This window comes from Tamandua tetradactyla, chromosome 12 (assembly GCF_023851605.1).
Source record: "Tamandua tetradactyla isolate mTamTet1 chromosome 12, mTamTet1.pri, whole genome shotgun sequence".
NCBI classification, from domain to species: Eukaryota; Metazoa; Chordata; class Mammalia; order Pilosa; family Myrmecophagidae; genus Tamandua; species Tamandua tetradactyla.
The window spans coordinates 4,417,239-4,440,850 of NC_135338.1; the positions used below are offsets into that span (position 1 = coordinate 4,417,239).

Consider the following 23,612-nt stretch of genomic DNA (forward strand, 5'->3'; position numbering starts at 1 on the left):
CTAAAATATAGACACTGTCTTCCTTACCCCTGTGTTCGGCTTAACTCCAACCTGTTCGGCTTCATTCTTGTGTCTAAATATCAGATTATATTTATAAAACAGCCTCTCAAAATCCAGAAATAATAATCACCACTCCAGACTTAATGTCGCTGCTCTAAATGCTTACAATCTAGGCCCCTGTTTTCTTATAAACATTATCTAAAGGTGACCATACCATTCTTGTTTTTTTGCTTCTGACTTATTTTGTCTCACCAAATGTCCCACATGTTCATTCACATCGTTGCATGCCTCACGACATTGTTCCTTTTTGTAACATCACAACCTTCATTCATAAGTACACGCCATAGTTCACCAATCTACTTCTCTGTCAGTGCATCCTTCAGCCACCTGCATTCATTGGGCATCATGTAGAGGGCTCAAAGTCCACAGTCCATCAGCATTCTCAGTTTTAGATAATTTCATTGTCCCCAAGAGAAAGAAAACCAATAAACACGCCCTCACCAAATAAGAAATCTAAACCTCCTTTTAATTCTTGTCCCTCCCCCCATCATTTACTTCTGCTGTTGCTGTGGTAGTGCTTATGGTTTCCTTTTGAACATAGTTCATAGCATGCAATAGCAGTTTTCTCCCTGTACCCTGGACTTAAACACTCTTTATACAAGAATCATATCTTTGAAGTAATTCTTACGAGAACTGATTCATATTTCTAGTGAGTCAGTGGGACAGGTAGGTCTATACAACCCCTTTCAATCTTGTTCATCTTCAATATGGTAGTATTACTTCTAGACCCACAAGAGAATCCCCTTCACTCCTATCTATTCCCTTACATTGGAGCTCAACCTCATTAGCTAATGGTTCATCCATTTCTAGCTTCTATGTATCTCTAAGCCCCCTATATTCCGTATTATAAACCTCTGATTATACTTTTAAAAGTGGTCATAAAAGTGGAATCATACCATACCTGTCCTTTCGTGTCTGGCTAATTTCACTCAACATTATGTCCTTAAGGCTCATCCATCTTGTCATGTGCTTCAGGACGTCATTTTGTCTTACTAATGAATAATATATAAAAAGGGATATCTATATAATGCATAAGAATAAGTTCCAGGATAATCTCCCAACTCTGAAATCTCTCAGTCACTGAAACTTTATTTTGTCTCATTTCTCTCTTTCCTTTTTTTGGTCAAGAAGGCTTTCTCAGTCCCACGATGCTGGGTCCTGGCTCATCCTGGGAGTCCTGTCCCACATTGCCAGGGAGATTTAACCTCTGGGAAGTCTATGTCCCACCTAAGAGGGGAGGATAGTGAGTTCACCTGCCATTGGTTTAGAGAGAGAGAGATCACGTCTGAGCAACAAAAGAGGTTGTTTGAGGGTGACTCTTAGGCATAATTTTAAGTAAGCTTAGCCTATTCTTTGCAGGAATAAATTTCATAGGGGCAAACCCTAAGATTGAGGGCTCAGCTATTGAATTGGTTGTCCTTACTGCTTGTGAGAATATCAGGAATTCCCCAGATAGGGTAGTTCCTTTATCGCCAGTCACCCATGGAAAGTTTGATGCATGCTAAAGTTTGAGAACCATTGTTCTAGATGAATTTTTCTCAAACTGTAGACCACCTGCATTAGAATGACCTGAGATCTTTTCTTTTCTCATGGGCTCTCCACCACCCAGAAGCGGCGGTGGTTGCCTGGATGAGGCAGAAACACTACCTGAGTCTGTGGCGTGGAAACTACAAGCCAGCTCACATGGAAAAATAACGAAAGAACCCACCATATAGCATACAAAAATAAAGCAAAACACTGTTGAAGAAATGTGTCCATACTTTTTGTTTCCAATTGCTGGTGCTGGATAACTCTCAAATGTGTCTCAAACCCAAGCCCAGACTTACACCCAAAATACAGAAAATCCTTCATTGAGAAGTGAAAAAAGTACCCAATTTTAAAGATGTGAAAATAGTACAAAGACTCTAAAAGTGTATTGTTGATGACAATAGAACAGTTAAACATCCTGGTAAAAGCAGATGCTTTCTATCAGCACTGAAAAACAATCCTAGAACTCCTACAAAGAAGCTCAGCCTGAAGACATCAGGGAGAGAGACTCAACGTTCTGCAAATCTAAATCATGATATGGTTGGTTCCAAAATCTAACTCAGATTAAGTATCAATTATGTGTGTCCTTGTTTTCCTTCAATTAGCTACATAACTGTATATTAGTAGAATTTGATCACTATTCTTATTTTGAGTGCAAAAGTAAATATCTGGGGCAGTCTTGAATTATAGATGATTTAATAGGATACTGCAATTTTCATTTTTACCTCTTTGGATTGCCTCCATAATAGTTTTTCACCTTCGTGATATTTTAATTTGCTCTAGTAAAGACTTATTTGTAGGTCTAAAAATTACATCAGAACATTACATAGTAAACAACAATTCAGTTATCTTAAATCTTTTCTGGGACATAAATACATATACCTGTATATATATATTGTTCTTAGTGATAAGCTAGGATTGTATTCCAGCTGCCTCTTAAAAAAATCTTTAAATAAATAATGGAGATACTTGGAAAAAAAAAAAAAGGAATGAGCTGATTGTTGAAAATGAAGATGAAGAGTCTCTGGAATGTATGTAATGAGCTTTGGTCTCTGCACTGGATATTTTGGTCCATGGCTGTATATGAGAAGTAACTAGGGGGACTTAAAATATAACCAGTGGGCGGGCCATGGTGGCTCAGCAGGTAGAGTTCTCGCTTGCCATGCTGGAGACCCGTGTTCGATTCCCGATGCTGCCCATACAAAAATAAATAAATAAATAACCAGTGTTTGGCTTTACCCTCAGAGGTTCTGATTCCTTTGGTTTGCTGTAAGACCCGGCACAGGTCCTAAATAATAAATATTTAAACAATATTTAAAATTATTTATTTGAAAGCCCCCCACCTAACATGACAGTAAAGAACACTGCACGTGAATATGGTTTCTGGAGTCTGACAGCCCACTTTTACTCATATTACCATTACTTCCTAGCAGTGTGACATTGGGCAAATTAACTCTAAGTTTTAGTTTCTTCCCTGTAATGAAGATTAAATGAAGATATATATAAATATATACACACACCTTATATAAATATGCTTACTACAGGCCTGGCCGTGCCTGCACAGAGCATGCTCCCTGAAGATGTTAACTCTATTTTCACTAATGAATAGAAGCTTCTGTGTTTCTTTATGCACATTCATGGAATCTTGGAGCTAGAGAACATCCGCATTCCCTGAAACTAATCGACAGCTAGTGGAAACCCTTTGTCAAATTGTTTGACCAAGAATCACGCACATCCTTTGACTTTCAGGTGTGCTATTTCATCAGGTAATGAGTCCTGTCTAATCCTGGTAATGCCGAGCCTCACAGCCTTGGAAGTACTTATAAGCATGCATCATGCTCATGGGGGTTCATAGGTGTATATTTCCTTCCTAATTAGATTCTAATTCTCATAGACGGGGATTGTAACTTTATATTTTGTTTTCACATCACAGCGCCTTCCTCACGCTAGATAAATGAGAATCAACTTGATTGGAACGCAGGACCCACACCCACCGATTTTCAGTCCTGCCCAGTGTGAGGCTGATCAGGTTTTCTGAATTCCTCCATGTCTTGATTTCCCCATGTGGGAAGGAAAGGGGGGTTAGTTATTTCACTTACTTCCCAGGACTGCTATGAAAAATAACAAATACAAGCATATGCACATCACCACGGCATTTCCAATGTACCTTCACTTTGTAAATATTCAAAGAAACAGACACAAAGTTTCCCCATAGCTAGTGTTGGAGCCCCGAGTGTTTGCTTTGGACGTTGTTTTAGAGTGTTTGTTTTAGACACTGCCTTCCTTCTATGTGGCCCCATCAGAAGCAGTCATTTTAATGTAAAGAGCAAAATGCTCAATTACAAAGAGAATTAAGACTTTCCAGACAGCTGCTTTTAAAGCTTTAATATTCCCTTTTATTTTCCTCCTCCTGAAATTCTCCAAACATGTATCTTCGAAGATTTAATGGATACCTTTAAAAAGCAAAATACTAATTGATTTTAGAAGCAGGGAGAGCCATTGTATCTTTATGGACTATATAAACTTCACATATACTTTATGGACTAAAAGGGTGTTAAATCTTGTTTCCACCCAGAACACCGGTGCAGCTGTTTCAGTAAAGCAGGGCTTCGCAGTGATGCTACCAGCTACGTGACTTTTATCACTGAATCTCACTAGGAATAACTGTCATTATTAAAGATTTTAGGTCAGCAATCAGTAAAAGAGTATTTTCTTTGAACGGTTGTTAAAGCAAAACTTTGAGAATCAGAAGCCAGCTGGGGTTATTCTCAAATTCACCTCTCCTCACTGCCATTATATTTAGTATCTCTCTCTGCCTCTACTTCAGTCACAGAGCATTGTCCTTAAATTTTTATTTACACTGATTATAGTGCTTCAGGCAGCTGGTTTTTATTTTAGTAAGAATTAGTCATACTGTTCTCTGGCCTTGGAATTTGTAAGGATTTTGGACGGAGACTGTTCTTGGAAGCTGAGGCCTGTGTAATTTTGTTGGCTTGCTGAAATCACCGCTGTGGTTCTTGAGAAATGAAGGATGTGCATGAATTGGCTGCAATTCCTTTGTTAGACCAGGCAACACTCTACATGGGGTGGGATAACTTTTAAATAATTGATTTTATTTACTTTGATAGATAGGTATGAGTGTAAGGAAATTGGATTTTTTTATCACTAAAAGATTCTCCAAAATATCTCTAAATGTGCCGTGAATATATCTGATCTAGTTTAGGTTCTTGAGTGTTTACAGAACGACTCCGGTGATTTTGTTTGCGTAAATGCTGACATTACCAATTTAAGAAATTCTCATTTGTATCATAATTCATCTTTCAGAGAAGCCAATTAGGAATCACTTAATTTCCCAACCTTGAAATTTTCAGTTACATCCATGCACCTTTGCAAAATATATAAAAATTGGTTTACTTTCTTGAATTTGATCCCATTCGAATAGTACTTGTTGCAGTTTAAGTTGCAGAGCTAGCAGACGGGAGGCATTTATGACTGATGTGAGGGCTGGTTTGTTTTGCCATCGAAAGCTTCCAGGGAGGCCCTTCATTCATCACGCATTTTTCCAGCGTCTGTCACGTGCTAGCCGCTGTGCCAGAGCCTGCGAATACAGAGGAGGAAGCCAGAGCCGTCCTTCAGGGAGCCACAGCCGGTTAGAAGACAGCAGACCCAGGGCTGCCCTGGAGGAACCTAACCGCTGGTCCCTGCGGTTTCCTCCTTTCTGCCGGAGAGAATGGAGGAATGGTCATTTTCCACCCGCAGCCTCTCGCGAAGAGCTGGTGAAGGCCGGGTGATTCAGAGCGCGGAGAAGCCTTAGAACTCTACTAGAAGTTAGTTCTGGGAGAAGTTAGTTAGTTCTAACTAGAAGTTCGTTCTCGGGGGGAAACTAACCCGAATGTAGAGCCTTCGTACACCAGGTGGCGCTGCTGCTCTGCAGCCAGACCCCTCGGAGCATCCTTGGCGTGCGCTGAAAAACTGTTTTCTTACGGCCTTACACAGAGCTGTTAAAGCCTCGGCACATTTGCTTTATGAATGCAAAGCCCTACTTCGTCTCTGAAGTGCTGTCTTCCCTTTTGCAAGAGAACGCTTTTGCTTTCACTAAAAGTTATTGAGGCTTTCCTGCGAGTGTTCTTGGAAATATGGCATTTACTACCTAAATCCCCTGTTTTTATTTTTGTTTTGTTTTGTGATTTGGGTTGGCCTTTGGACAAGGTTTTGGAATGGCTTTCGCTGTTGAAGGGGTTTCTTGGAAGGGTAAAATGGGGGCAGGAGAGGGAGGCTCCAAAGCGCTGAATTGCATTAGAGGGTTTTTTAAAAATTTTTTATTTTTTAAACAATTGCTGCAGTATTTCTGGTAAGAAAAGTTATTAGGTGTTTATGGATGTTTCAAAAGACCAAGGGAAAGAAAGCAGATTCCATGTTAAACTATCCACCTGGGGACCCTTAACACTCAGAGCAGAAGTTTAGTTGGGAACGCTGAGGGGTGTGATCCGTGCAAAGCAGCAGTTGTTTCCAGCTTGGGGGTGCTGGTTGGATACGGTCCAGCGGGAGAGGGGTTGCCAGAGGCACTCCCCAGGGGGAGAAAGGATCGGCTTGACAAGGTGGAGCAGGAATACAGGTTTTCTGCTAACTGAGGTGATTGCTGGCCCGCACCCAGCTTCTTGCTAACTGGAGGAAGTACGGCTCAGTTGATGGAGGGCTCGCGCCTCTCCTGCCTCCTCCAGGCAGTACGGCAGAAAGCAGGCTTATGGGAGGAGGTAAAAAATTCAGAGTTCCGCAAGGGGCACAAAGGGGAAGAATTTTAGCCTAATAATTCGGGGGTTAGAAAAATATGATTTTTTCCCCCATTAGAGATGAGGTTACTTTGAACTGATTTCTGCAGAGCAGTGCCCCAGGTCCGCGCCCTCACCTGATCCTACATTTGCTGTTCAGAATCCAGCATTTGGTCGTGGGTCCCTTTAGCATTCGGGACCTGGAATATTCCTGGGGGAAAAATCTGCAAAAGGCTATGGAAATTATATCAGCTATTCTTTTCAAAATACTGTTTTGAATAAGTGGTATGGAAGATGGGACCACACCAATGGGCATATCCTTTTAATCTATTCAGTGCGGGGGCTGATAAAAACAGAGTGCACTGCCTTATAACCTATTACGGCACTGCTTTTTCTTCAACTGATTATATATATGGTTAAATATCTATCTGTGCATTATAGTATATAAAGTACATATAATATATACATTTGTCAGATAATTATATAATATATTATGCATGTATGATTTATGTGACATTAATAGAGGCATAGAATACATACATTAATTATAATGCAGCTGCTTTTTGATTGTATATTGTGGGACACAGCAAGCAATAAAAAGACAACTACTTGGTAAGACTGAGGCCTATATAATCATTAATTATATATTCTAAAGTTTAAATTAATGAATATTAATTTGGCACCTACCATCTGTAAAACTCTTTCCCTGTCACTATTTGAGACACCCATAAATTCAAGACAAAATTATGAAAAATTAAATAAATCGGCCAATCCCCACCTTGTAAATGGGTTGTGTTCCAAAAATTACTTCAAAATCTTTGTTCGGAAATCAGAACACATTGCTATAAAAAGAATCTGTATGATGGTTAGTTTTTCTGGCTAGCTGGCAAAAACTCAACTAAACTGTGATCCCATTTATACTAACTCCAGTCTGATTTCTGGGGCTTTGGGGAAAGGAGCCGTGTGTGTAGAAATGAAAAGGAGGTAGAATTTTTCTGGTTTTATGAGGCAGACCCAGCCCTAAGCAAAACATTTTAGAACAAGCAGAACTTATGTTTGGCCAGGGCCAACTTTCCTTTTCGCACCCTTCTCCCAGGGATCCAGGATCCCCAAACTATCCTAAATGCTTCCCCACCTTGTGGCTTCCAGCCCAGGTGTAACATATCCCTAACATACTCCCTGTTCTAGAATTATCCATGCTATTTATGCTAGCAGTGATTTAGGATGCACGTTCTTTGCACCACCCCCATCAGAATCACTAGGAGGGCTTGTTAAAAACAAATTTCTGGATCCCATTCTAGATCGAGTGAATCAGAGTATCCAATGCTGGGACGCTGGGAATCTATCTGGAACTATAAAAGCTCCTTGGAATCATTTCCGCCCATTTAGTTTGGGCACCTCTGATATGAAATCTCTTCATCAGAAGAGCCGATGCTGGAAATCAGTGTCTCAAACTTTGGCACGTGTCAGATCCTCTGGTGGGCTTGTTAAAACACAGATTTCTGGATCCTCACTCCCAGAGTTTCTGATTCACTAGTTCCAGAGTGAGCCTGAGAATTTGCATTTCCAACAAGCTGCAGGTGCCACTCTTGCTACTGATCCAGGGACTGCAATTTGAGAACCATTTGTCTGTTATATGGATTCTGTAGAAGCCAGAGATATTTGCATTTTAAAAAGTGAGCACTTACTAACTGGAGTGGACCTCACAGAGTAGAGCACTGCAAAATGAAAAATGGTAAGGAAGTGCAGTGTGGGACTGTGAGGTGGAGGCTGAGACGTGTGTGTGTTGTGGGGAGCGGACATTTCGAGGTCTCCCTCTAATTAAGAGTCATGTCTTGTTTTGTTTTTATACCCTTAAATTAGACCCTGTTCTTCACAGCTGCTTCTCTCTAATTGTGAACTTCTGAGTTCTCTAAAAATCGCAAATCTTCTCCCAGTAGTTCCAATAACTGTGATAGTGAGAGGATAAACTGGGTGAGGAGAGGTAGGGCGTGGACGCTCTGCCTCTTCTGGAATTTTTCATTTCGGGGAATCTTGTTTTGTGGTCCATTTATTTAGAATTCGCCGATGTCGTACTGTACTTTGACCACCAGAGGGCGCTCCTCACGTTGTAGAAATGAACACTTCCATTGTGGAAGAGAGAAACGGTAGGCAGTCGTTCAGAGTTCCTATTTGCGCTTCCCTCTGCAGTTTTCTCTGTTTTTAACATTTTGAATTAGCGTAACACCTTTGTTACAACTGGCGAATCCATACATTATAATTATGCTATTACCTGTGGCCCATAGTTTACATTAGGATTCACTGTGTTTACAGTCCTACGGTTTGTTTGTTTTAAAAAAAATTATTCTAGTAAAATGAATACAACTAAATTTCCCATTTTATATATCCCATCAGATATATAGCTGAGTGCCATTAATTACATTCACAATGTTGTGTTATATCACTACCATCCATTACCAATACTTTTTTATCACCCCAAACAAAATCTGTGTCAATTAAGCATTACCTCCCCATTTCCTACTCACACCCCAGCCCCTGATAACCTATATTCTAGTCCCTGACTCCATGAAGTTTGTTTATTCTATATATTTCATATCAGTGAGGCCATACGATATTTGCCCTTTGTGTCTGGCTTACTTCATAAACAGGATGTCTTTGTGGTTTGTCCATGTTGTGGTATACATCAGAGATTCATTTTTTATGGCTGAATAATATTCCATTACATATACCACATTTTGCTTATCCATTCACTGGTTGATGGCACTTGGGTTGCTTCCATCTTTTGGCAATCGTGAATAATGCTGCTATGAGCACTGGTGTGAAAACATCTGAGTCGCTGCTTTTAATCCTCTCGGATATGTACATAGAAGTGGGATTGCCAGGTCATGTGGCAATTTTACACATAACTTACTGAGGAACCACCAAACTATTTCCCATAGAGGCTAAACCATTTCACATTCCGCCAACAATGATAGAATGTTCCTGTTTCTCCACAGCATCTGCAGTACTTATCTTCTTTCTAATTGTAGCCTTTCTAATGCATGTGAAATGGTATTTCATGGCAGTTTTTTAAAAAGCATTTTTAACTGTGAAATATATATACAAAAAAGCAATATATTTCAAAGTACATTGCAATAAGTAGTTATAGAACAGATTTCAGAGTTTGGTATTTGGATTTCTGTTACACAATTTTAGTTTTTTTCTCCTAACTGCTCCAAGACACTGGAGACCAAAAGAAATATCAATATAATGATTCAGAAGTTATACTCATTTGTTAAATCCTATCTTCTCTGTTTTATCTCCACCTTCTCCTTTGATCTTTCTCCCAGTCTTTAGGGATATTTGGGATATGCTCATTCTAGCCCAAATATCCCTATTTGGAAATGGGTGTCAATAATAGAGGATAGGGGAATGGAACTAGTTGATGTTCTTGGAAAGGCTGGCCCCTGTGGGTTTCAGGACTTGTATGGCCTAAGAACCACTGGAGGTTGTAGGTTCTGGGAAGTAAACTTAGTTCATGAAACTTTGGTAGAGTCCCAGATAGAGCTCTAGGTGCTCTTTTTTCTTTGGCAGGATCTTTATCACTCATGTTCACCATTGGATCTCCCGTACTCAGCACAGTATTTGCCATAGACCTTATGCTCTTTAAATATATAAGTAGTTTTGAATGAATTAAGACACTGCATTACTTTAAACGCCAGAAAAAATAGCCACAGATTTAATAATGTGGTATACTCTAGAAAGTCACAGCCTTCAAAAAATAAATGGCCAATACTTCCAGAAAACATTGTTATATGTGAGACATTTGTGTATCTGAGATGGTAGTAAGGATTGTGCAAAACCCCTGCATGATTATTTTATTCAAAAGCATTATTTGGAGTCTATTATGGTCACTTTTTCTGTTCTAAATATGTGTCACATTTATGAAGAATAGAAAAAAAGATCACATTCTAATGAAGGAATAATATGCAAATAATTTCACTCCTGCAATTAGAAAAAAAAAAGAGACAACTATAGGTATTTGGTATTGAAGGAGATATAATTACCTCAATTTGGGAGGTTATGAGAGACTCCCACAGAGTAGGTAAAACCTGAGCTGGAACTCAAAATATGCTTTCCTCTACTTCTAGAACTCTTTCTGATTAGAGAATGAAAGAAAAGTATCATACATTTGCCCATTTCTGTTACTGATATCACACATGGTAGAAGTGAGATTTGCCTACCCTGCCCAAGAATTCATCCACAGATTTAAAATCATCTCTTGAAACTGACAAGTCCATCCATCAGTTGTAATCCTGAGCCATATAATTATATTATATAGATGTCTACAGGATCTCTGCTTTGGTCATGGAAAGGGTTCAACATTGTCATCAACTGAAACTGAGTCTGTTTATCAATAAGTTTATTGCTGAACTATAATGAGCAAAGATTCAAGTTACCATTAGTTCAATAAATAACTGACTTTGTTTTCAACAAATTAAATTCCATGTGCCTCTCTCTGTCTGGCCCAGACGGTGGCCATGGCTGTCACTACAGGCAAATGGATAGCCAGGCACTTCAGCGATTCTAGTTTTACCACTAATTTGCTGTGACTTTTTTTAAAAAGCACTAATTTCTTTATATATATATAATTTTATATATATATCACTTTTGATATAAAAATATATGAGATATATATATATATATATTGGCAAAACAGCATACAAACACGAACATTCTTACTATATGACCATTCCATTCTTGGTGTATAATCAATGACTACAGTATCATCACATAGTTGTAGATTCATCACCATGATCATTTCTTAGAACATTTGCATCACTCCAGAAAAAGAAATAAAAAGCAAAAAGGAAAGACTCATACATACTATATCCCTTACCCCTCCTTCTTATTGACTCCTAGTATTTATATCCACCCAATATATTTTAACCTTTGTTCCCCCTATTTTTTTCTATACCCCTTACCATTCCCTTTCATTGATCACTAGTATTTCAACCTACTCAGTTTATTTTAACATTTGTCCCCCCCCATTATTTATTTATTTTTAATTTATAAGCTTTACTCATTCTAGGTGTTCTACAGGGTTAACAGGACTGGTTTTGGGTTGGGGTTGGCAAGCCATAGTAACTAGAAATATCTAGCTGAAGCTGGCATAAGAGTAGCCTCAAGAATAGCCTCAATTCTGTTTGAATTGTCTTAGGCACAGATACCTTGTTACATTTCTTTTCCCTGTTTGGTTAGGAAGGCATTGTTGATCCCAGAGTGCCACGGCCAGTATCATCTTGGGAGTCATATCCTACATTGTCAGGGAGACTTTCAGCCCTGAATGTCATGTCCCATGCAGGAGATTTTCCTCGCAGAGTTGAGTTTAGAGAGAGGCCACATCTGAGCAACAAAAGAGGTTCTCTGAAAATAACTCTTAGGCATAACTGTGGTTAGGCTTAACTTCTCTGCTACAGAATTCAGCCTCATAAAAACAAGCCTCAAGATCAAGTGCTTACAGAATGATTTGAACAGTGAATTAAAAGTATTTGCAAAGCCCCCTTGGGGGAATGGCGAGAAAGGGGGAAAACTCAACTTCCCCAAGTGGAGAATTCTTGATATTCTCACAAGCAGTGGGGACAACCAAAACTATAGGCTGAGCCCTCAATCTGGGGGTTTCTTCATATGAAACTTAACCCTGCAAAGGATAGGCTAAGCCTACTTAAAATTAGGCCTAAGACCTAAGAGTCACCCCCAAGAGAACCTCTTTTGTTGCTCAGATATGGTCTCTCTCTCCAGCCAACACAACAAGCAAACTCACTGACCTCCCCCTGTCTACATGGGACATGACTCCCAGGGCTGTGGCCCTTCCTGGAAATGTGGGACAGAAATCCTAGAATGAGCTGGGACTCAGCATCAAGGGATTGAGAAAAACTCTAGAATGGGCTGAAACTCAGCATCAGGGGTTTGAGAAAACCTTCTCAACCAAAAGGGGAAAGAGTGAAATGAGACAAAGTGTTGTAAAGAAGGATTTTATAAAACTTAACAGTAGCTAACTTTTCTTATGTAAAGAAGGATTGTAAAGAAAAGAGTTATGGGCCCCATCAGGCTAAGAAAAACAACCCGGGACTTCCCAGGGGCAGTTATCTGCTGCCTTGGTTATGCAAGGTTGTAACTGCCGGAGGAAGTTTATCTAAGAATGCAACTGAGAAGGTTGAGTAAGGGAGTTTTGCACGAGACAGCTGCTTCTTGCATGAAGCAGCTCCCATGACTCATGCGCGAAAAATGTTTATCTGCTTCTTGCAAAATGTTTGTTATCTACTTCTTGCAAAATGTTCGTTATCTACTTCCTGCATAAAGCAGAACCTGTAACTCATGTTCAACCCTCAAACCCCACCCCCTTATCCTGGCCCTCAAAAAGCTTCCCAAAACCCAGGCTCGGGGCTCTCTGTTCCTGCACGTTCAGTGAGCCCCACGCATGTGTGGTAAATAAACCCCTTGCGTGTTGCATGAGAGAACGTCTCTTGGAGTCTTCCTTTGCATGGCAAAACTCTCGAATTCTTGAATTCTTACAGTGTCAATGGCTAAGAGATTCCAAACAGAGTCGAGAGGTTATCCTGAGGTTATTCTTACACATTAATTAGATATCACCTTGTTAGTCAAGATGTAATGAAGAGGCTGGAGGGAACTGCCTGAAAATGTAGAGCTGTGTTCCAGTAGCCATCTTTCTTGAAGATGATTGTATAATGATATAGCTTTCACAATGTGACTGTGTGATTGTGAAAACCTTGTGTCTGATGCTCCTTTTATCTACCTTATCATCAGATGAGTAAAACATATGGAATAAAAATAAATAATATGGGGAACAAATGTTAAAATAAATTTAGACTGAAATGCTAGGGATCAATGAAAGGGAGGGGTAAGGGGTATGGTATGTATGGATTTTTTTCTGTTTTCTTTTTATTTCTTTTCCTGAATTAATGCAAATGTTCTAAGAAATGATTATGATGATGAATATGCAACTATGTGATAATATTGTGAATTACTAATTATATATGTAGAACAGAATGATCAAAAGTTAAGAATGTTCGCATTTGTTTGTTGTTATATATTTTTTTAATTAAGAAATTAAAAAAAAAATTAGGCCCAAGAGTCACCCCCAGAGAATCTTTTTTGTTACTCAGATGTGTCCTCTCTCTCTCATCCAACATGAAAAGCAAATTTACTGCCCTCCCCCTCTCTACATGGGACATGACTCCAGGGGTGTAAACCTTCCTGGCAACATGGGACAGAATCCTAGAATGAGCTGAGACTCAGCATCAAGGGATTGAGAAAACTTTCTCAACCAAAAGGAGGAAGAGTGAAATGAGACAAAATAAAGTGTCAATGGCTGAGAGATTACAGAGTACAGAGGTTATCCTGGAGGTTATTCTTATGCATTAAATAGATATCACCTTGTTATTCAAAATGTAATGGAGAGGCTAGAGGGAACTGCCTGAAGACATAGAGCTGTGTTCCAGTAGCCATGTTTCTTGATGATGATTGTATAATGATATAGCTTTCACAATGTGACTGTGTGTTTGTGAAAACCTTGTGTCTGATGCTCCTTTTATCTACCTTATTGACAGATGAGTAAAACGTATGGATTAAAGATAAATAAATAATAGGGGGAATAAATGTTAAAATAAATTTAGTAGATTAAAAAAAATAAAGATCAAGGGCTTGGCCTATTGACATGGAAATCTCTCATGTTTGAGACAGTATCAGGGGTTTCCCAAGTGGTAGAGTTGAACAGTTGTATATTTCCCCCCATCCCTCAAGGGGCTTTGCCAGTACTTTTTTTAGAGTAAGCAGCTAGTAAGTTTATTGAGTACACATGTGAGAAGAGATATGGGCACTCTCACAAGGAAGAAAGGCTAATGCCCCAGCACAATGGGGCCATTTGTGTTATAGATTAGCTTTACTTACTTCCCATTCCCCTTCTTTGTTCCAGGTTTTCTTCTCCCCTCCCCTCTCCAGGGCAGGGCCTGATGGAAGGTGGTGCATTTGGATGGGTCAGCTGGCTCCACCCTTCTCCGTAGATGACTCACTCAGGTAGGGGTAACTGGCCTCCAGGTGCCGTTGAATGCTGTTTTCAGAGATACCTTCCTCCTTGATGTCTGACCTCCTCTCGGAATTCGCTCTTTGCTCAGCCAAGCCACCATCCTAATTCTAACTCTGTATCATTTCTCCACTCAGAACCTTTTTTTAAAATTTTTTTATTGATATATATTATATATTCCCATACCATGTAATCATCCAAAGTGTACAATCAGTGGTTCACAATATCATCGTATATCTGTGCATTTATCACAAAAATTGACTTTATTTTTGTGAAAAATAACGTATATACAAAAAAGCAATAAATTTCAAAGCGCATTGCAACAATTAGTTGTAGAACAGATTTCAGAGTTTGGTATGTTTACAATTCCACCTTTTTAGGTTATTACTACTAGCTGCTCCAAGACACTGGAAATTACAGGAAATATCAGTATGATGATTTAACAATCGTACTCATTTGTTAAACCCTATCTTTTCTGTATAACCACCATCACCTTTGATCTTTCCCTCACTGTTTAGGGGTATTGGGGCTATACCCATTCTAACTTTTTCATGTTGGAAAGGGCTTTGATAATATAGGATGGGGGATGGAACTAGCCGATGTTCTGGAGAGGCTGTCCCCTCTGCATTTCAGGACTTATCTGGTCCAGGGACCCATCAGGAGGTTGTAGGTTTCTGGAATGTTACCGCAGTGCATGGGACCTTTGTAGAATCTGACATAATGCCCTAGGTATTCTTTAGGATCGGCAGGAATGGTTTTGATTGGGATTTGTTTGGCAATACTTTAAAATTATCTGCCCCCAATCCTCTGGGATGTATTCGGGATTCAGTTCAGCTGTACAGAATTTACAAGCCTCATTCCCATTCTGAGCTCCATGTCTGGGTTGCTTAAATGAGCTATTCAGATAGATTGAGTTAGATTATATGCTACAGAAAATTTAGATTTTGAACAAAATAAATTTCTCTTCCTTTGGTCTCTTATAGTTGATGAAGGTCTAAAATACAATGCCATCCTTACCCATGTATTCTGATTTACCTTAGTCACAACTAGATTAGCTTAGTTCTTATCTCTAATTGAAGCTGATCTCTTTTTCAGTTTCTCTAACAGTTGTGTTAAAGTCGGTACCAATACTGACTCTCAGAGCTGCAGAGCTCCAACTCTGAGTCTTTGGTGTCACACAGACATGTACAATCAGGGAGATACCAGGTTATACATAGATAACACAGCATCTCAGAATCTAGAAATAACAAATTACAGCTCCGGAGTAACTGTGACTACTCTAAGAGCTTACAATCTTGGCCCCAATTTTTGTATTTTCTAGGAGAGACACTATAATATCTGTTCTTTTGTTTCTAGCTTAGAATGTACCCCAAGGCACATTCACATTGTTGCATGCCTCACAACTTTGTTCCTTTCTGTAGTCACACAGTATTCCATCATATATACACACCACAGTTTGCAATTCTACTTCTCAGTCAATGTATCTTTCAGCCACCTCCATCCATTGGGCATCATGGATAATGTCCAAAGCAAACAATCCATGTCTCACATTATCATTACTTAGTTGTACAATCATCAACACTCTCAATTTTAGGCAATTTTTCATTGCTCCAAAGAGAAAAAAACCTATAAACACACCTTCACCACATGGAAACTCCAAACCTCTCCTTAACTCTTGTCCCTCTCCTCCAATTATTTACCCTGATATTGCTGTGGCACTGTTGATATCATCCTGTTAAACATAGACTGTATTATGCCATAGTAGTTTACCCCTATACCTGTCTATTATTGACTCTTTGTACAAGATTCACACCTTTGAAGGAGTTCATGCAGGAACTTATTTATATTTGCAGTGTTAATTGGTAGGATACATGGCTCCATACAACCCCTTTCAATCATGTTCACCTTCAATATGGCAATAATATTTATAAGCCCTCTAATGAACTGCCTTCATGTCTATCCTTTCCCTTACATTTAAATTCAACCTCACTAGCTAATGGTTCACTTATCTCTAATTTCTGTGTCTATCTAGGTTCCCAATAGTCTACATTATAAGCCTCTGTGCTTATCATTACCAAGTTCATAATAACAAAATCATGCCATATCTATCCTTTTGTGTCTGGCTTATTTCATTCAGCATTTTGTCCTCCAGTTTCATCCATATTTTCATGTGCTTCAGGACCTCCTTTCATCTTACTTCTGCATAATATTCCATCATATGTATACACCACGTTTTGTTTATCCACTCATCTGTTGATGGGCACTTGGATTGTTTTCATCTTTTGGTGATTGTGAATAATGCTGCTGTGAACATCGGTGTGCAAATGTCTATTTGTGTCATTGCTTTCAACTCTTCTTGTATATACTGAGTAGTGGTATTGCCAGGTCATTGGGCAACTTGATATTTAGTTTTCTAAAGACATGCCAAATTGTCTTCCACAGCAGCTGTACCATTATACATTCCCACCAGCAGTGCATAAGTGTCCCAATTTCTCCACATCCTCTCCAACATTTGTAGTTTCCTGTTTGTTTATTAGCAGCCATTCTTGAGGTGTGAGGTGGTATCTCATTGTAGTCTTGATCTGCATTTCCCTGATAGCTAATGAAAATGAGCGTCTCTTCAAGTATTTTTTAGCCATCTGTATTGCTCTTCAGAAAAATGTCTATTCATATCTTTAGTCCATTTTATAATTGGATTTTTTGTTGTTTTGTTGTTGAGTTGTATGATTTCTGTATGTATACAGGATATCAGACCTTTATCTGATATGTGATTTCCAAAGATTTTCTCCCATTGAGTTAGATGGCTGCAACCTCACCTTTTTGACAAAGTCATTTGAGGCACAGACACATTTGATTTTGAGGTGTTCCCACTTAACTGTTTTTTTTTTTATTTTGTTTTTTGTGCTTTAGGTGTAAAGTTTAAGCTACCTCCTATATTTTGTTCCAGGAGTTTTATGGTACTGGTTCTTGTATTTAGATATTGATCCACTTTCAGTTAATTTTCTAAACATTTTTTTATTGTTAAATATAACATATATACAAAGAAAAGAAAGAAAAAGCAATGATTTTCAAAGTACATTTCAATAAGTAGATACAGAACAGAATTCAGAGTTTGTTATGGGTTACCATTCCACTATTTCAGATTTTTCCTTCTAGCTGTTCCAAAACACTGGACACTAGAAGAAATGTTTTTTTTCTTTTTTTGTGAAAATTGTTTGTGAATAATTTCGATCTTTTAAAATTGGTTTTGATGTCGAGTTTTTCTTGTGCTTATTGCTGATTGTATATCTTCATTAGAAGAAAGTCTATTCGAGTCTTTTGCCATTGGAGAGCTCTCAGCATTGCCTGTGCTGCCTCCCATAAGTTTGGTATGTGTGTTTTCAATTTCATTCACCTCAAGCTATTTCCTAATTTCCCTTGTGATTTTTGCTTTGACCCATAGGATACATAAGAGTGTGTTGTGTAATTTATGAATTTTCTAGTTCTCCCTCTGTTATCAATTTCTAGCAGTATTCCATTGTGTTTGGAAAAGAAATTTTGTATTATTTCAATATTTAATGAAATGTATTGAGAGTTGTTTTGTAACCTAACATGTGGTCTCTCCTGGAGAATGATCCCTGTGCCCTAGAGAAGCATGTGTATTCTGCTACTGTTGGGTGAAGCTGTCCATAAATGTCTGTTAGGTTTAGAGATCATTCAAGTTTTCTATTTTCTTATTGATCTTCTGTCTAGATGTTCTATTATTGAAAGTGGATTGTTGAAGTCTCCTATTATTAATGTAGAATCATCAGTTTCTCCCCTCAAATATGTCAATTGCTTCATATATTTTGGGGCTCTGTCATTAACTGCACATATATTTATAATTGTTACATCTTCTTGTTGAATTGACCCCCATTATCAGTATACAGTGACTCTTTTGTCCCTTATAACAGCTTTTCATTTAAAGTCTATTTTATCTGATATTAATATAGCTACAGCAGCTCTCTTTTGCTTACTATTTGCATAGGATATGTTTTTCCATACTTTAACTTTCAACCTACTTGTGCCTTTGCTGTTAAGAGATTCACCTTAAATTCATAGAATTAAACATGCTTTTTTAAAAATCCATTCTGGCAATCTCTGCCTTTTGAGTGAAAAGTTTAACCATTTACATTTAAAGGAACTACTGATAATGCAGAACTTCTGCCATTTTGCTGTTTTGTCTTTTTAAATCTTATGCCTTTTTTGATCCTCAGTTCTTCCACTAATGCTTATTTTCATATTTAATTGATTTTTGTAGTATATAATTTTGAATCTCTTATCATTTCTTTCTGAATGTATTTTGTGGTTACCAAGGACTTAAATTTAACATTGTAAATCTATAACAACCATTGTTGATTTGATACCAACTTAACTTCAATAGTGTACATATATATTGTTCCTAAACTCTTCTGTCCCTCCACCTTTTTTTGTACAAATCAAAAATTATATCTTTATTTAGTTTTTGTCCAGAACCTTAGATTTATCATCACTTGTTTATGCATTTGCATTTTACAAACTATAAGAAGTAAAAAGTGGAGTTAGTACCAAAAAATACAGTAAAATAGTCCTGGAATTTATAATTACTCATATGATTAACTTTGCAAAAGATCTTTATTTCTTTATCCTGATCCACTCTCTAGAATCCTTTCTTTTCAGCCAGAAGAACTTCCTTTAGCGTTGCTTGTAGGACAGATCTAGTAGTAACAAACTCCCTCACCTTTTCTTTATCTGGGAATGTCTATTGCTCCCTCATTTTTGAGATAGAGTCTCATCAGATCTGTAATGTTTGGTTGGCAATTGTTTTCTTTCAGAACTTTAGGTATTTCATCCCACTACCTTCTTGCCTCCATGGATTTTGATGAGAAATTAACACTTACTCTTATTGGTACTCCCTTATTAATACAGGCTTATTTTTCACTTGCAGCTTTCAGAACTCTCTTTGTCTTTTGCATTTGGCAATTTGACTACTACGTGGGCATGGTTCATTTGAGTTTATCTTGTTTGGGGTTCACTGGGATTCTTGAATGTGCATATTCATGTCTTTCATTAAATTTGGGGTGTTTTTTGCCTTTATTTCTTTGAATATTCTTTCTGCTCCTTATGGGACTACTAGAAGGTATACATTGGTATGCTTTTCATTCTTTTTTCTTTCTACTCTTCAGCCTGAATCATTTTGGGGTTTTTGTTTGTTTGTTTGTTTGTTTTGTCGTTGGGTTCACTGATTCTTCTACCAACTCTAATCTGCCATTGACATCCTCTAAAGAATTCTGCAACTCCAGCACTTCTGTTTGGTTCCTTTTAAAAATACCTGTTTCTTTATTGAGATTCTCATATTATTCATTCACTATTTTCCTGATATGCTTTAGTTCCTTCTCTGTGTTTTCCTTTATCTCCTTGAATATATTGAGCATCATTTTTTTTTCCTTTTTGAGTCTTTATCCGCTATATCCAAAGTCTTTTCATCTTTGTTTATGGTTTCTGGACTTTTGTTTGTTTGGATGGGTCTTCATTTCCTGTTTCCTTGTTTATTTTGTTGCACACTGTATTCTTTAATATTTTAAAGTTTTAACTCTGGGATTTAGTCTCTGTTCCTCAAGCTCATAATCAACTAGTGATATGACAGATATTTCCTTGAGTGCCAGGAGTTATCAAACCAAACAAACCAAAGCGGAAAAAAAAAAAAACAGCTTTCACTATCTTTGCAAATGGGCTCTCTGTTGGCCGGTGCTCTTCTTCAGTGCGGCCCTCTGTCAAGAAGACCAGCCTGAGGCAGATGTGAAGTACAGGATACTCTCCTTTCCTCAGCCTGGGTCTTGTCCTGGCTTATGCTTACTCATGGCCTTAGTTATTCCCCTCTATAGGAATGTGAATGCCTCCTCCACTCCCTGTGAAATGGACTTTATCCCCTCCCTAGGTGCGCTATTTTACGACTTAAAAACAGGTAATCCTTTGCCTCAGGTCACTTTGACTTAGTTGTTCCCAGGTAGTGGCAGGGGACCCATAAAGGAGGACACAGGGTCAATGCTCTTTGGCAGGCAGGATTTTAGGGACCCGGCCAAATAATTATTAGGATGGGAAGAGGAGTCTGGAATGACTCCCCATTTCTGGCTCACTCTAACTTAGCTTTAGCAGAAGCTGTTTCTGCCTGCAGGGCAAGTTCTGGGAGGGTGAACATGAGTTGAGTTTCCTGCCACTGGGTAGACTGGCACCACCCACTAGATACCCCAGTGTGCACGTAGAGGTACTCGGTTCCCTCCCGAACGGGGCCAGGGACCCCCAAAGGGAGTGCTCCATACTGTGCTGGGGAGTTACAGGGGGAGGGTCAGCAAGAGTTTCTCCTACTATTTTTTTTTTCTTTGTATGCTGTATAGCCGGGTCACATTTCATTCTTTTTTCCATGTGAATATCTCCTTATTTGCAGCACCATTTGTTGAAATTTTGTTTGTTTGCTTTGTTGGTTTGTTTGTTTGGGAAGTGCACGGGGTGGGAACTAAACCCGGATCTGGCGGGCAGGAATTCTGCCACTGAACTACCCTTGCACCCCCTCTCCTACTATTTTTCTTGTAATGTGGACAGGCACCGGGAATTGAACCCGGGTCTCTGGTATGGCAGGCGAGAACTCTGCCTGCTGAACCACCATGGCCCGCCCTCTCCTCCTATTTTTAAAAGTGCATTTTCTTGATTAGGGACTCGCCCAGTACTGCAACCCTTTAGCTGTTTTCTGGAGTTTTGAGGAAGAAGGCTGTGCCAGTTTTTGCTAGTTCAAAGATTTTATGGGGGAACAGTATAAGGTGCTGACATCTTGATTCACCAGAAGCTGTCCAGGGTAATTTTCTTTTCTTTTCTTTTTTTTTTTTTTGTATGCTGTATGGCAGGGTCACATTTCATTATTTTCCCATGAGTATCCTGTTACTGCAGCACGATTTGTTGAATTTTTGCTTGTTTGTTTTGCTTGCTTGTTTGTTTTTTGGGAAGTGCATGGATTGGAAATCAAAACTAGGTCTCCCACATGGCAGGTGAGAAGTCTACCACTGAACTACCCTTCTACCCCCGGAATTTTCTTTTAACCTTAAAAAACTGGAGAGTTTGACAGAATTTGCAGTTGAGGAATTTCTACATTTTGTGTGTGTGTGTGTGGGCAGATACTATAAAAGTTATTAATCCACTATACACAGAACATGTCCCCTATAAAATGTACATGTAAGTCACTGTCCTAGTTTGCTAGCTGCTGGAATACAATATACCAAAAACGGAATGACTTTTAAAAGGGGGAATTTAATGAGTTGCTAGTTTACAGTTCTAAGGCTGAGAAAATGTCCCAATTAAAGCAAGTCTATAGAAATGTCTAATCTAAGGCATCCAGGGAAAGATACCTTCATTCGAGAAGGCAGATGAAGTTCAGGGTTTCTCTCTTAACTGGAAGGGCACATGGCAAGCACAGTAGGAGTTTCTCTCTCATTTGGAAAGGCAGATGGTGAATCCGGTCAGGATTCCTCTCTTATCTGGAAGGACACATGGTGAACACGGCGTCATCTGCTAGCTTTCTCTCCTGGCTTCCAGTTTCATGAAGTTTCCCGGGAGGCGTTTTCCTTCTTCATCTCCAAACGTCTCTGGCTGGTGGACTCTCTGCTTCGTGGTGCTGAAGCATTCTCTGCTCTCTCAGAATCTCTATTCTTCAAAATGTTTCCTTTTTTTATACAACTCCAATAAACCAATCAAGACCCACCCAAATGGGTGGAGACATGTCTTCACCTAATCCAATTTAACAAGCACTCTTTACTAAATTACATCATCCAAGGAGATGATCTGATTACACTTTCAAACATACAGTATTGAATAAGGATTATTCTACCTTTATGAAATGGGATTTTTTTTTCTTCTTTTTTTTTTCTGGAGAGCGCGAATGCAGTCCCCCACTACCACAAATTATGCAGTCGAGTTTCCCACATTTGGGGAAATCGCAGGGGTCAACACATCCAGAGTGCAATGGATAAGCCTCACCTTGGGAAAATCACCTACGTAATCATGGTATCTCCCCTGCCAGGTAAGTATTATGAAATGGGATTTTGATTAAAACATGGCTTTTCTAGGGGGCATACTTCCTTTCAAACCAGCATAGTCACTAAAATGTATAATTTGGTGAACATTTTCTCAATTACATAACATACCAAATCAGTTGGGATAACAGTTCTGACTGTCTCAAAATAATAATTTTAGCACCCAAAGAGTTTCCTTTGTATCTAATGAAAAGTTGAATACTTATTTCAGGATTACTTTCTAACATGTTTTGAAGAGGCAGTTAACAATTTAATATAACTCTAGAATATTACATCCACTGCACAATAAATCAATTTATTATTGCAGATTTAAAAAATCATTTTTCATTATTTGTATTAATGGGATGAAAACAGAAATACTGGATATTTTAAAATGGTAGATAAGCACAAAATTACTTATCTTTGATAGTGTATATTGCATTTTATAATTACATTAGGTTGCAACTGGTGTAAAATATTGTTCTGAAGAATCCACCCCAAACTGTAAGGGTTTACTAGATTGTGCTCTCAGTTGACATTTATTGAATAAGTGAATTGTATCTATTTTTCTCTCTCCAGTTATCCAGTAAAAAATGTTTTTTCCAACAGTAAGGATGCAATAAATGGTTGCTGAATATACTGACTAGGTAAGAGGTGAGAAGAGATGGACCCTCTTAGTCAGATGTCAAGAATTAGATTTAGAATTTGCCTGGTAAAGAGGAAGGTGTAAGCTACGTTTGGGTCACAAGTAAATAAACTCAGATGCCAACAAAGCAAACAATTAAGCAGAAAACACTGGTACCAGAATAAACATAGGCAAAGTTTGCCAATACTAGCACAACTGCAACTGACTTTCAGAGACAATCAAAGAAGAAGTTTATATTGGACCTTATATTTTCCCACCAATTCAGTGTGAGACAGAATTGTAGAGGTACTGTAAGAGACTATGGCTGTCTTCCTTGACATTCAGACATCCTTGTTCAATAATTTATTATGGATCTATTTCTCCCATGAATCAATATAAATCTATTCATACTAAGGGATTAGTTTCCACAAGTACAAAGTTGAATTTCCTTTTATTTGTCCTAAAATACTTACTTGCAAACTTGAAAGACT

General features: G+C 38.5%; 1 non-coding gene across 1 annotated transcript; it reads right to left on the reverse strand.

The window, feature by feature from the left end:
• Window positions 1-22,350: 22,350 nt before the first annotated feature.
• On the reverse strand, window positions 22,351-22,512 carry LOC143652869 (U1 spliceosomal RNA). Its single transcript, XR_013160918.1, has one exon. It is a non-coding gene; the product is annotated as a U1 spliceosomal RNA (small nuclear RNA).
• Between the last annotated feature and the right edge of the window lie 1,100 nt (window positions 22,513-23,612).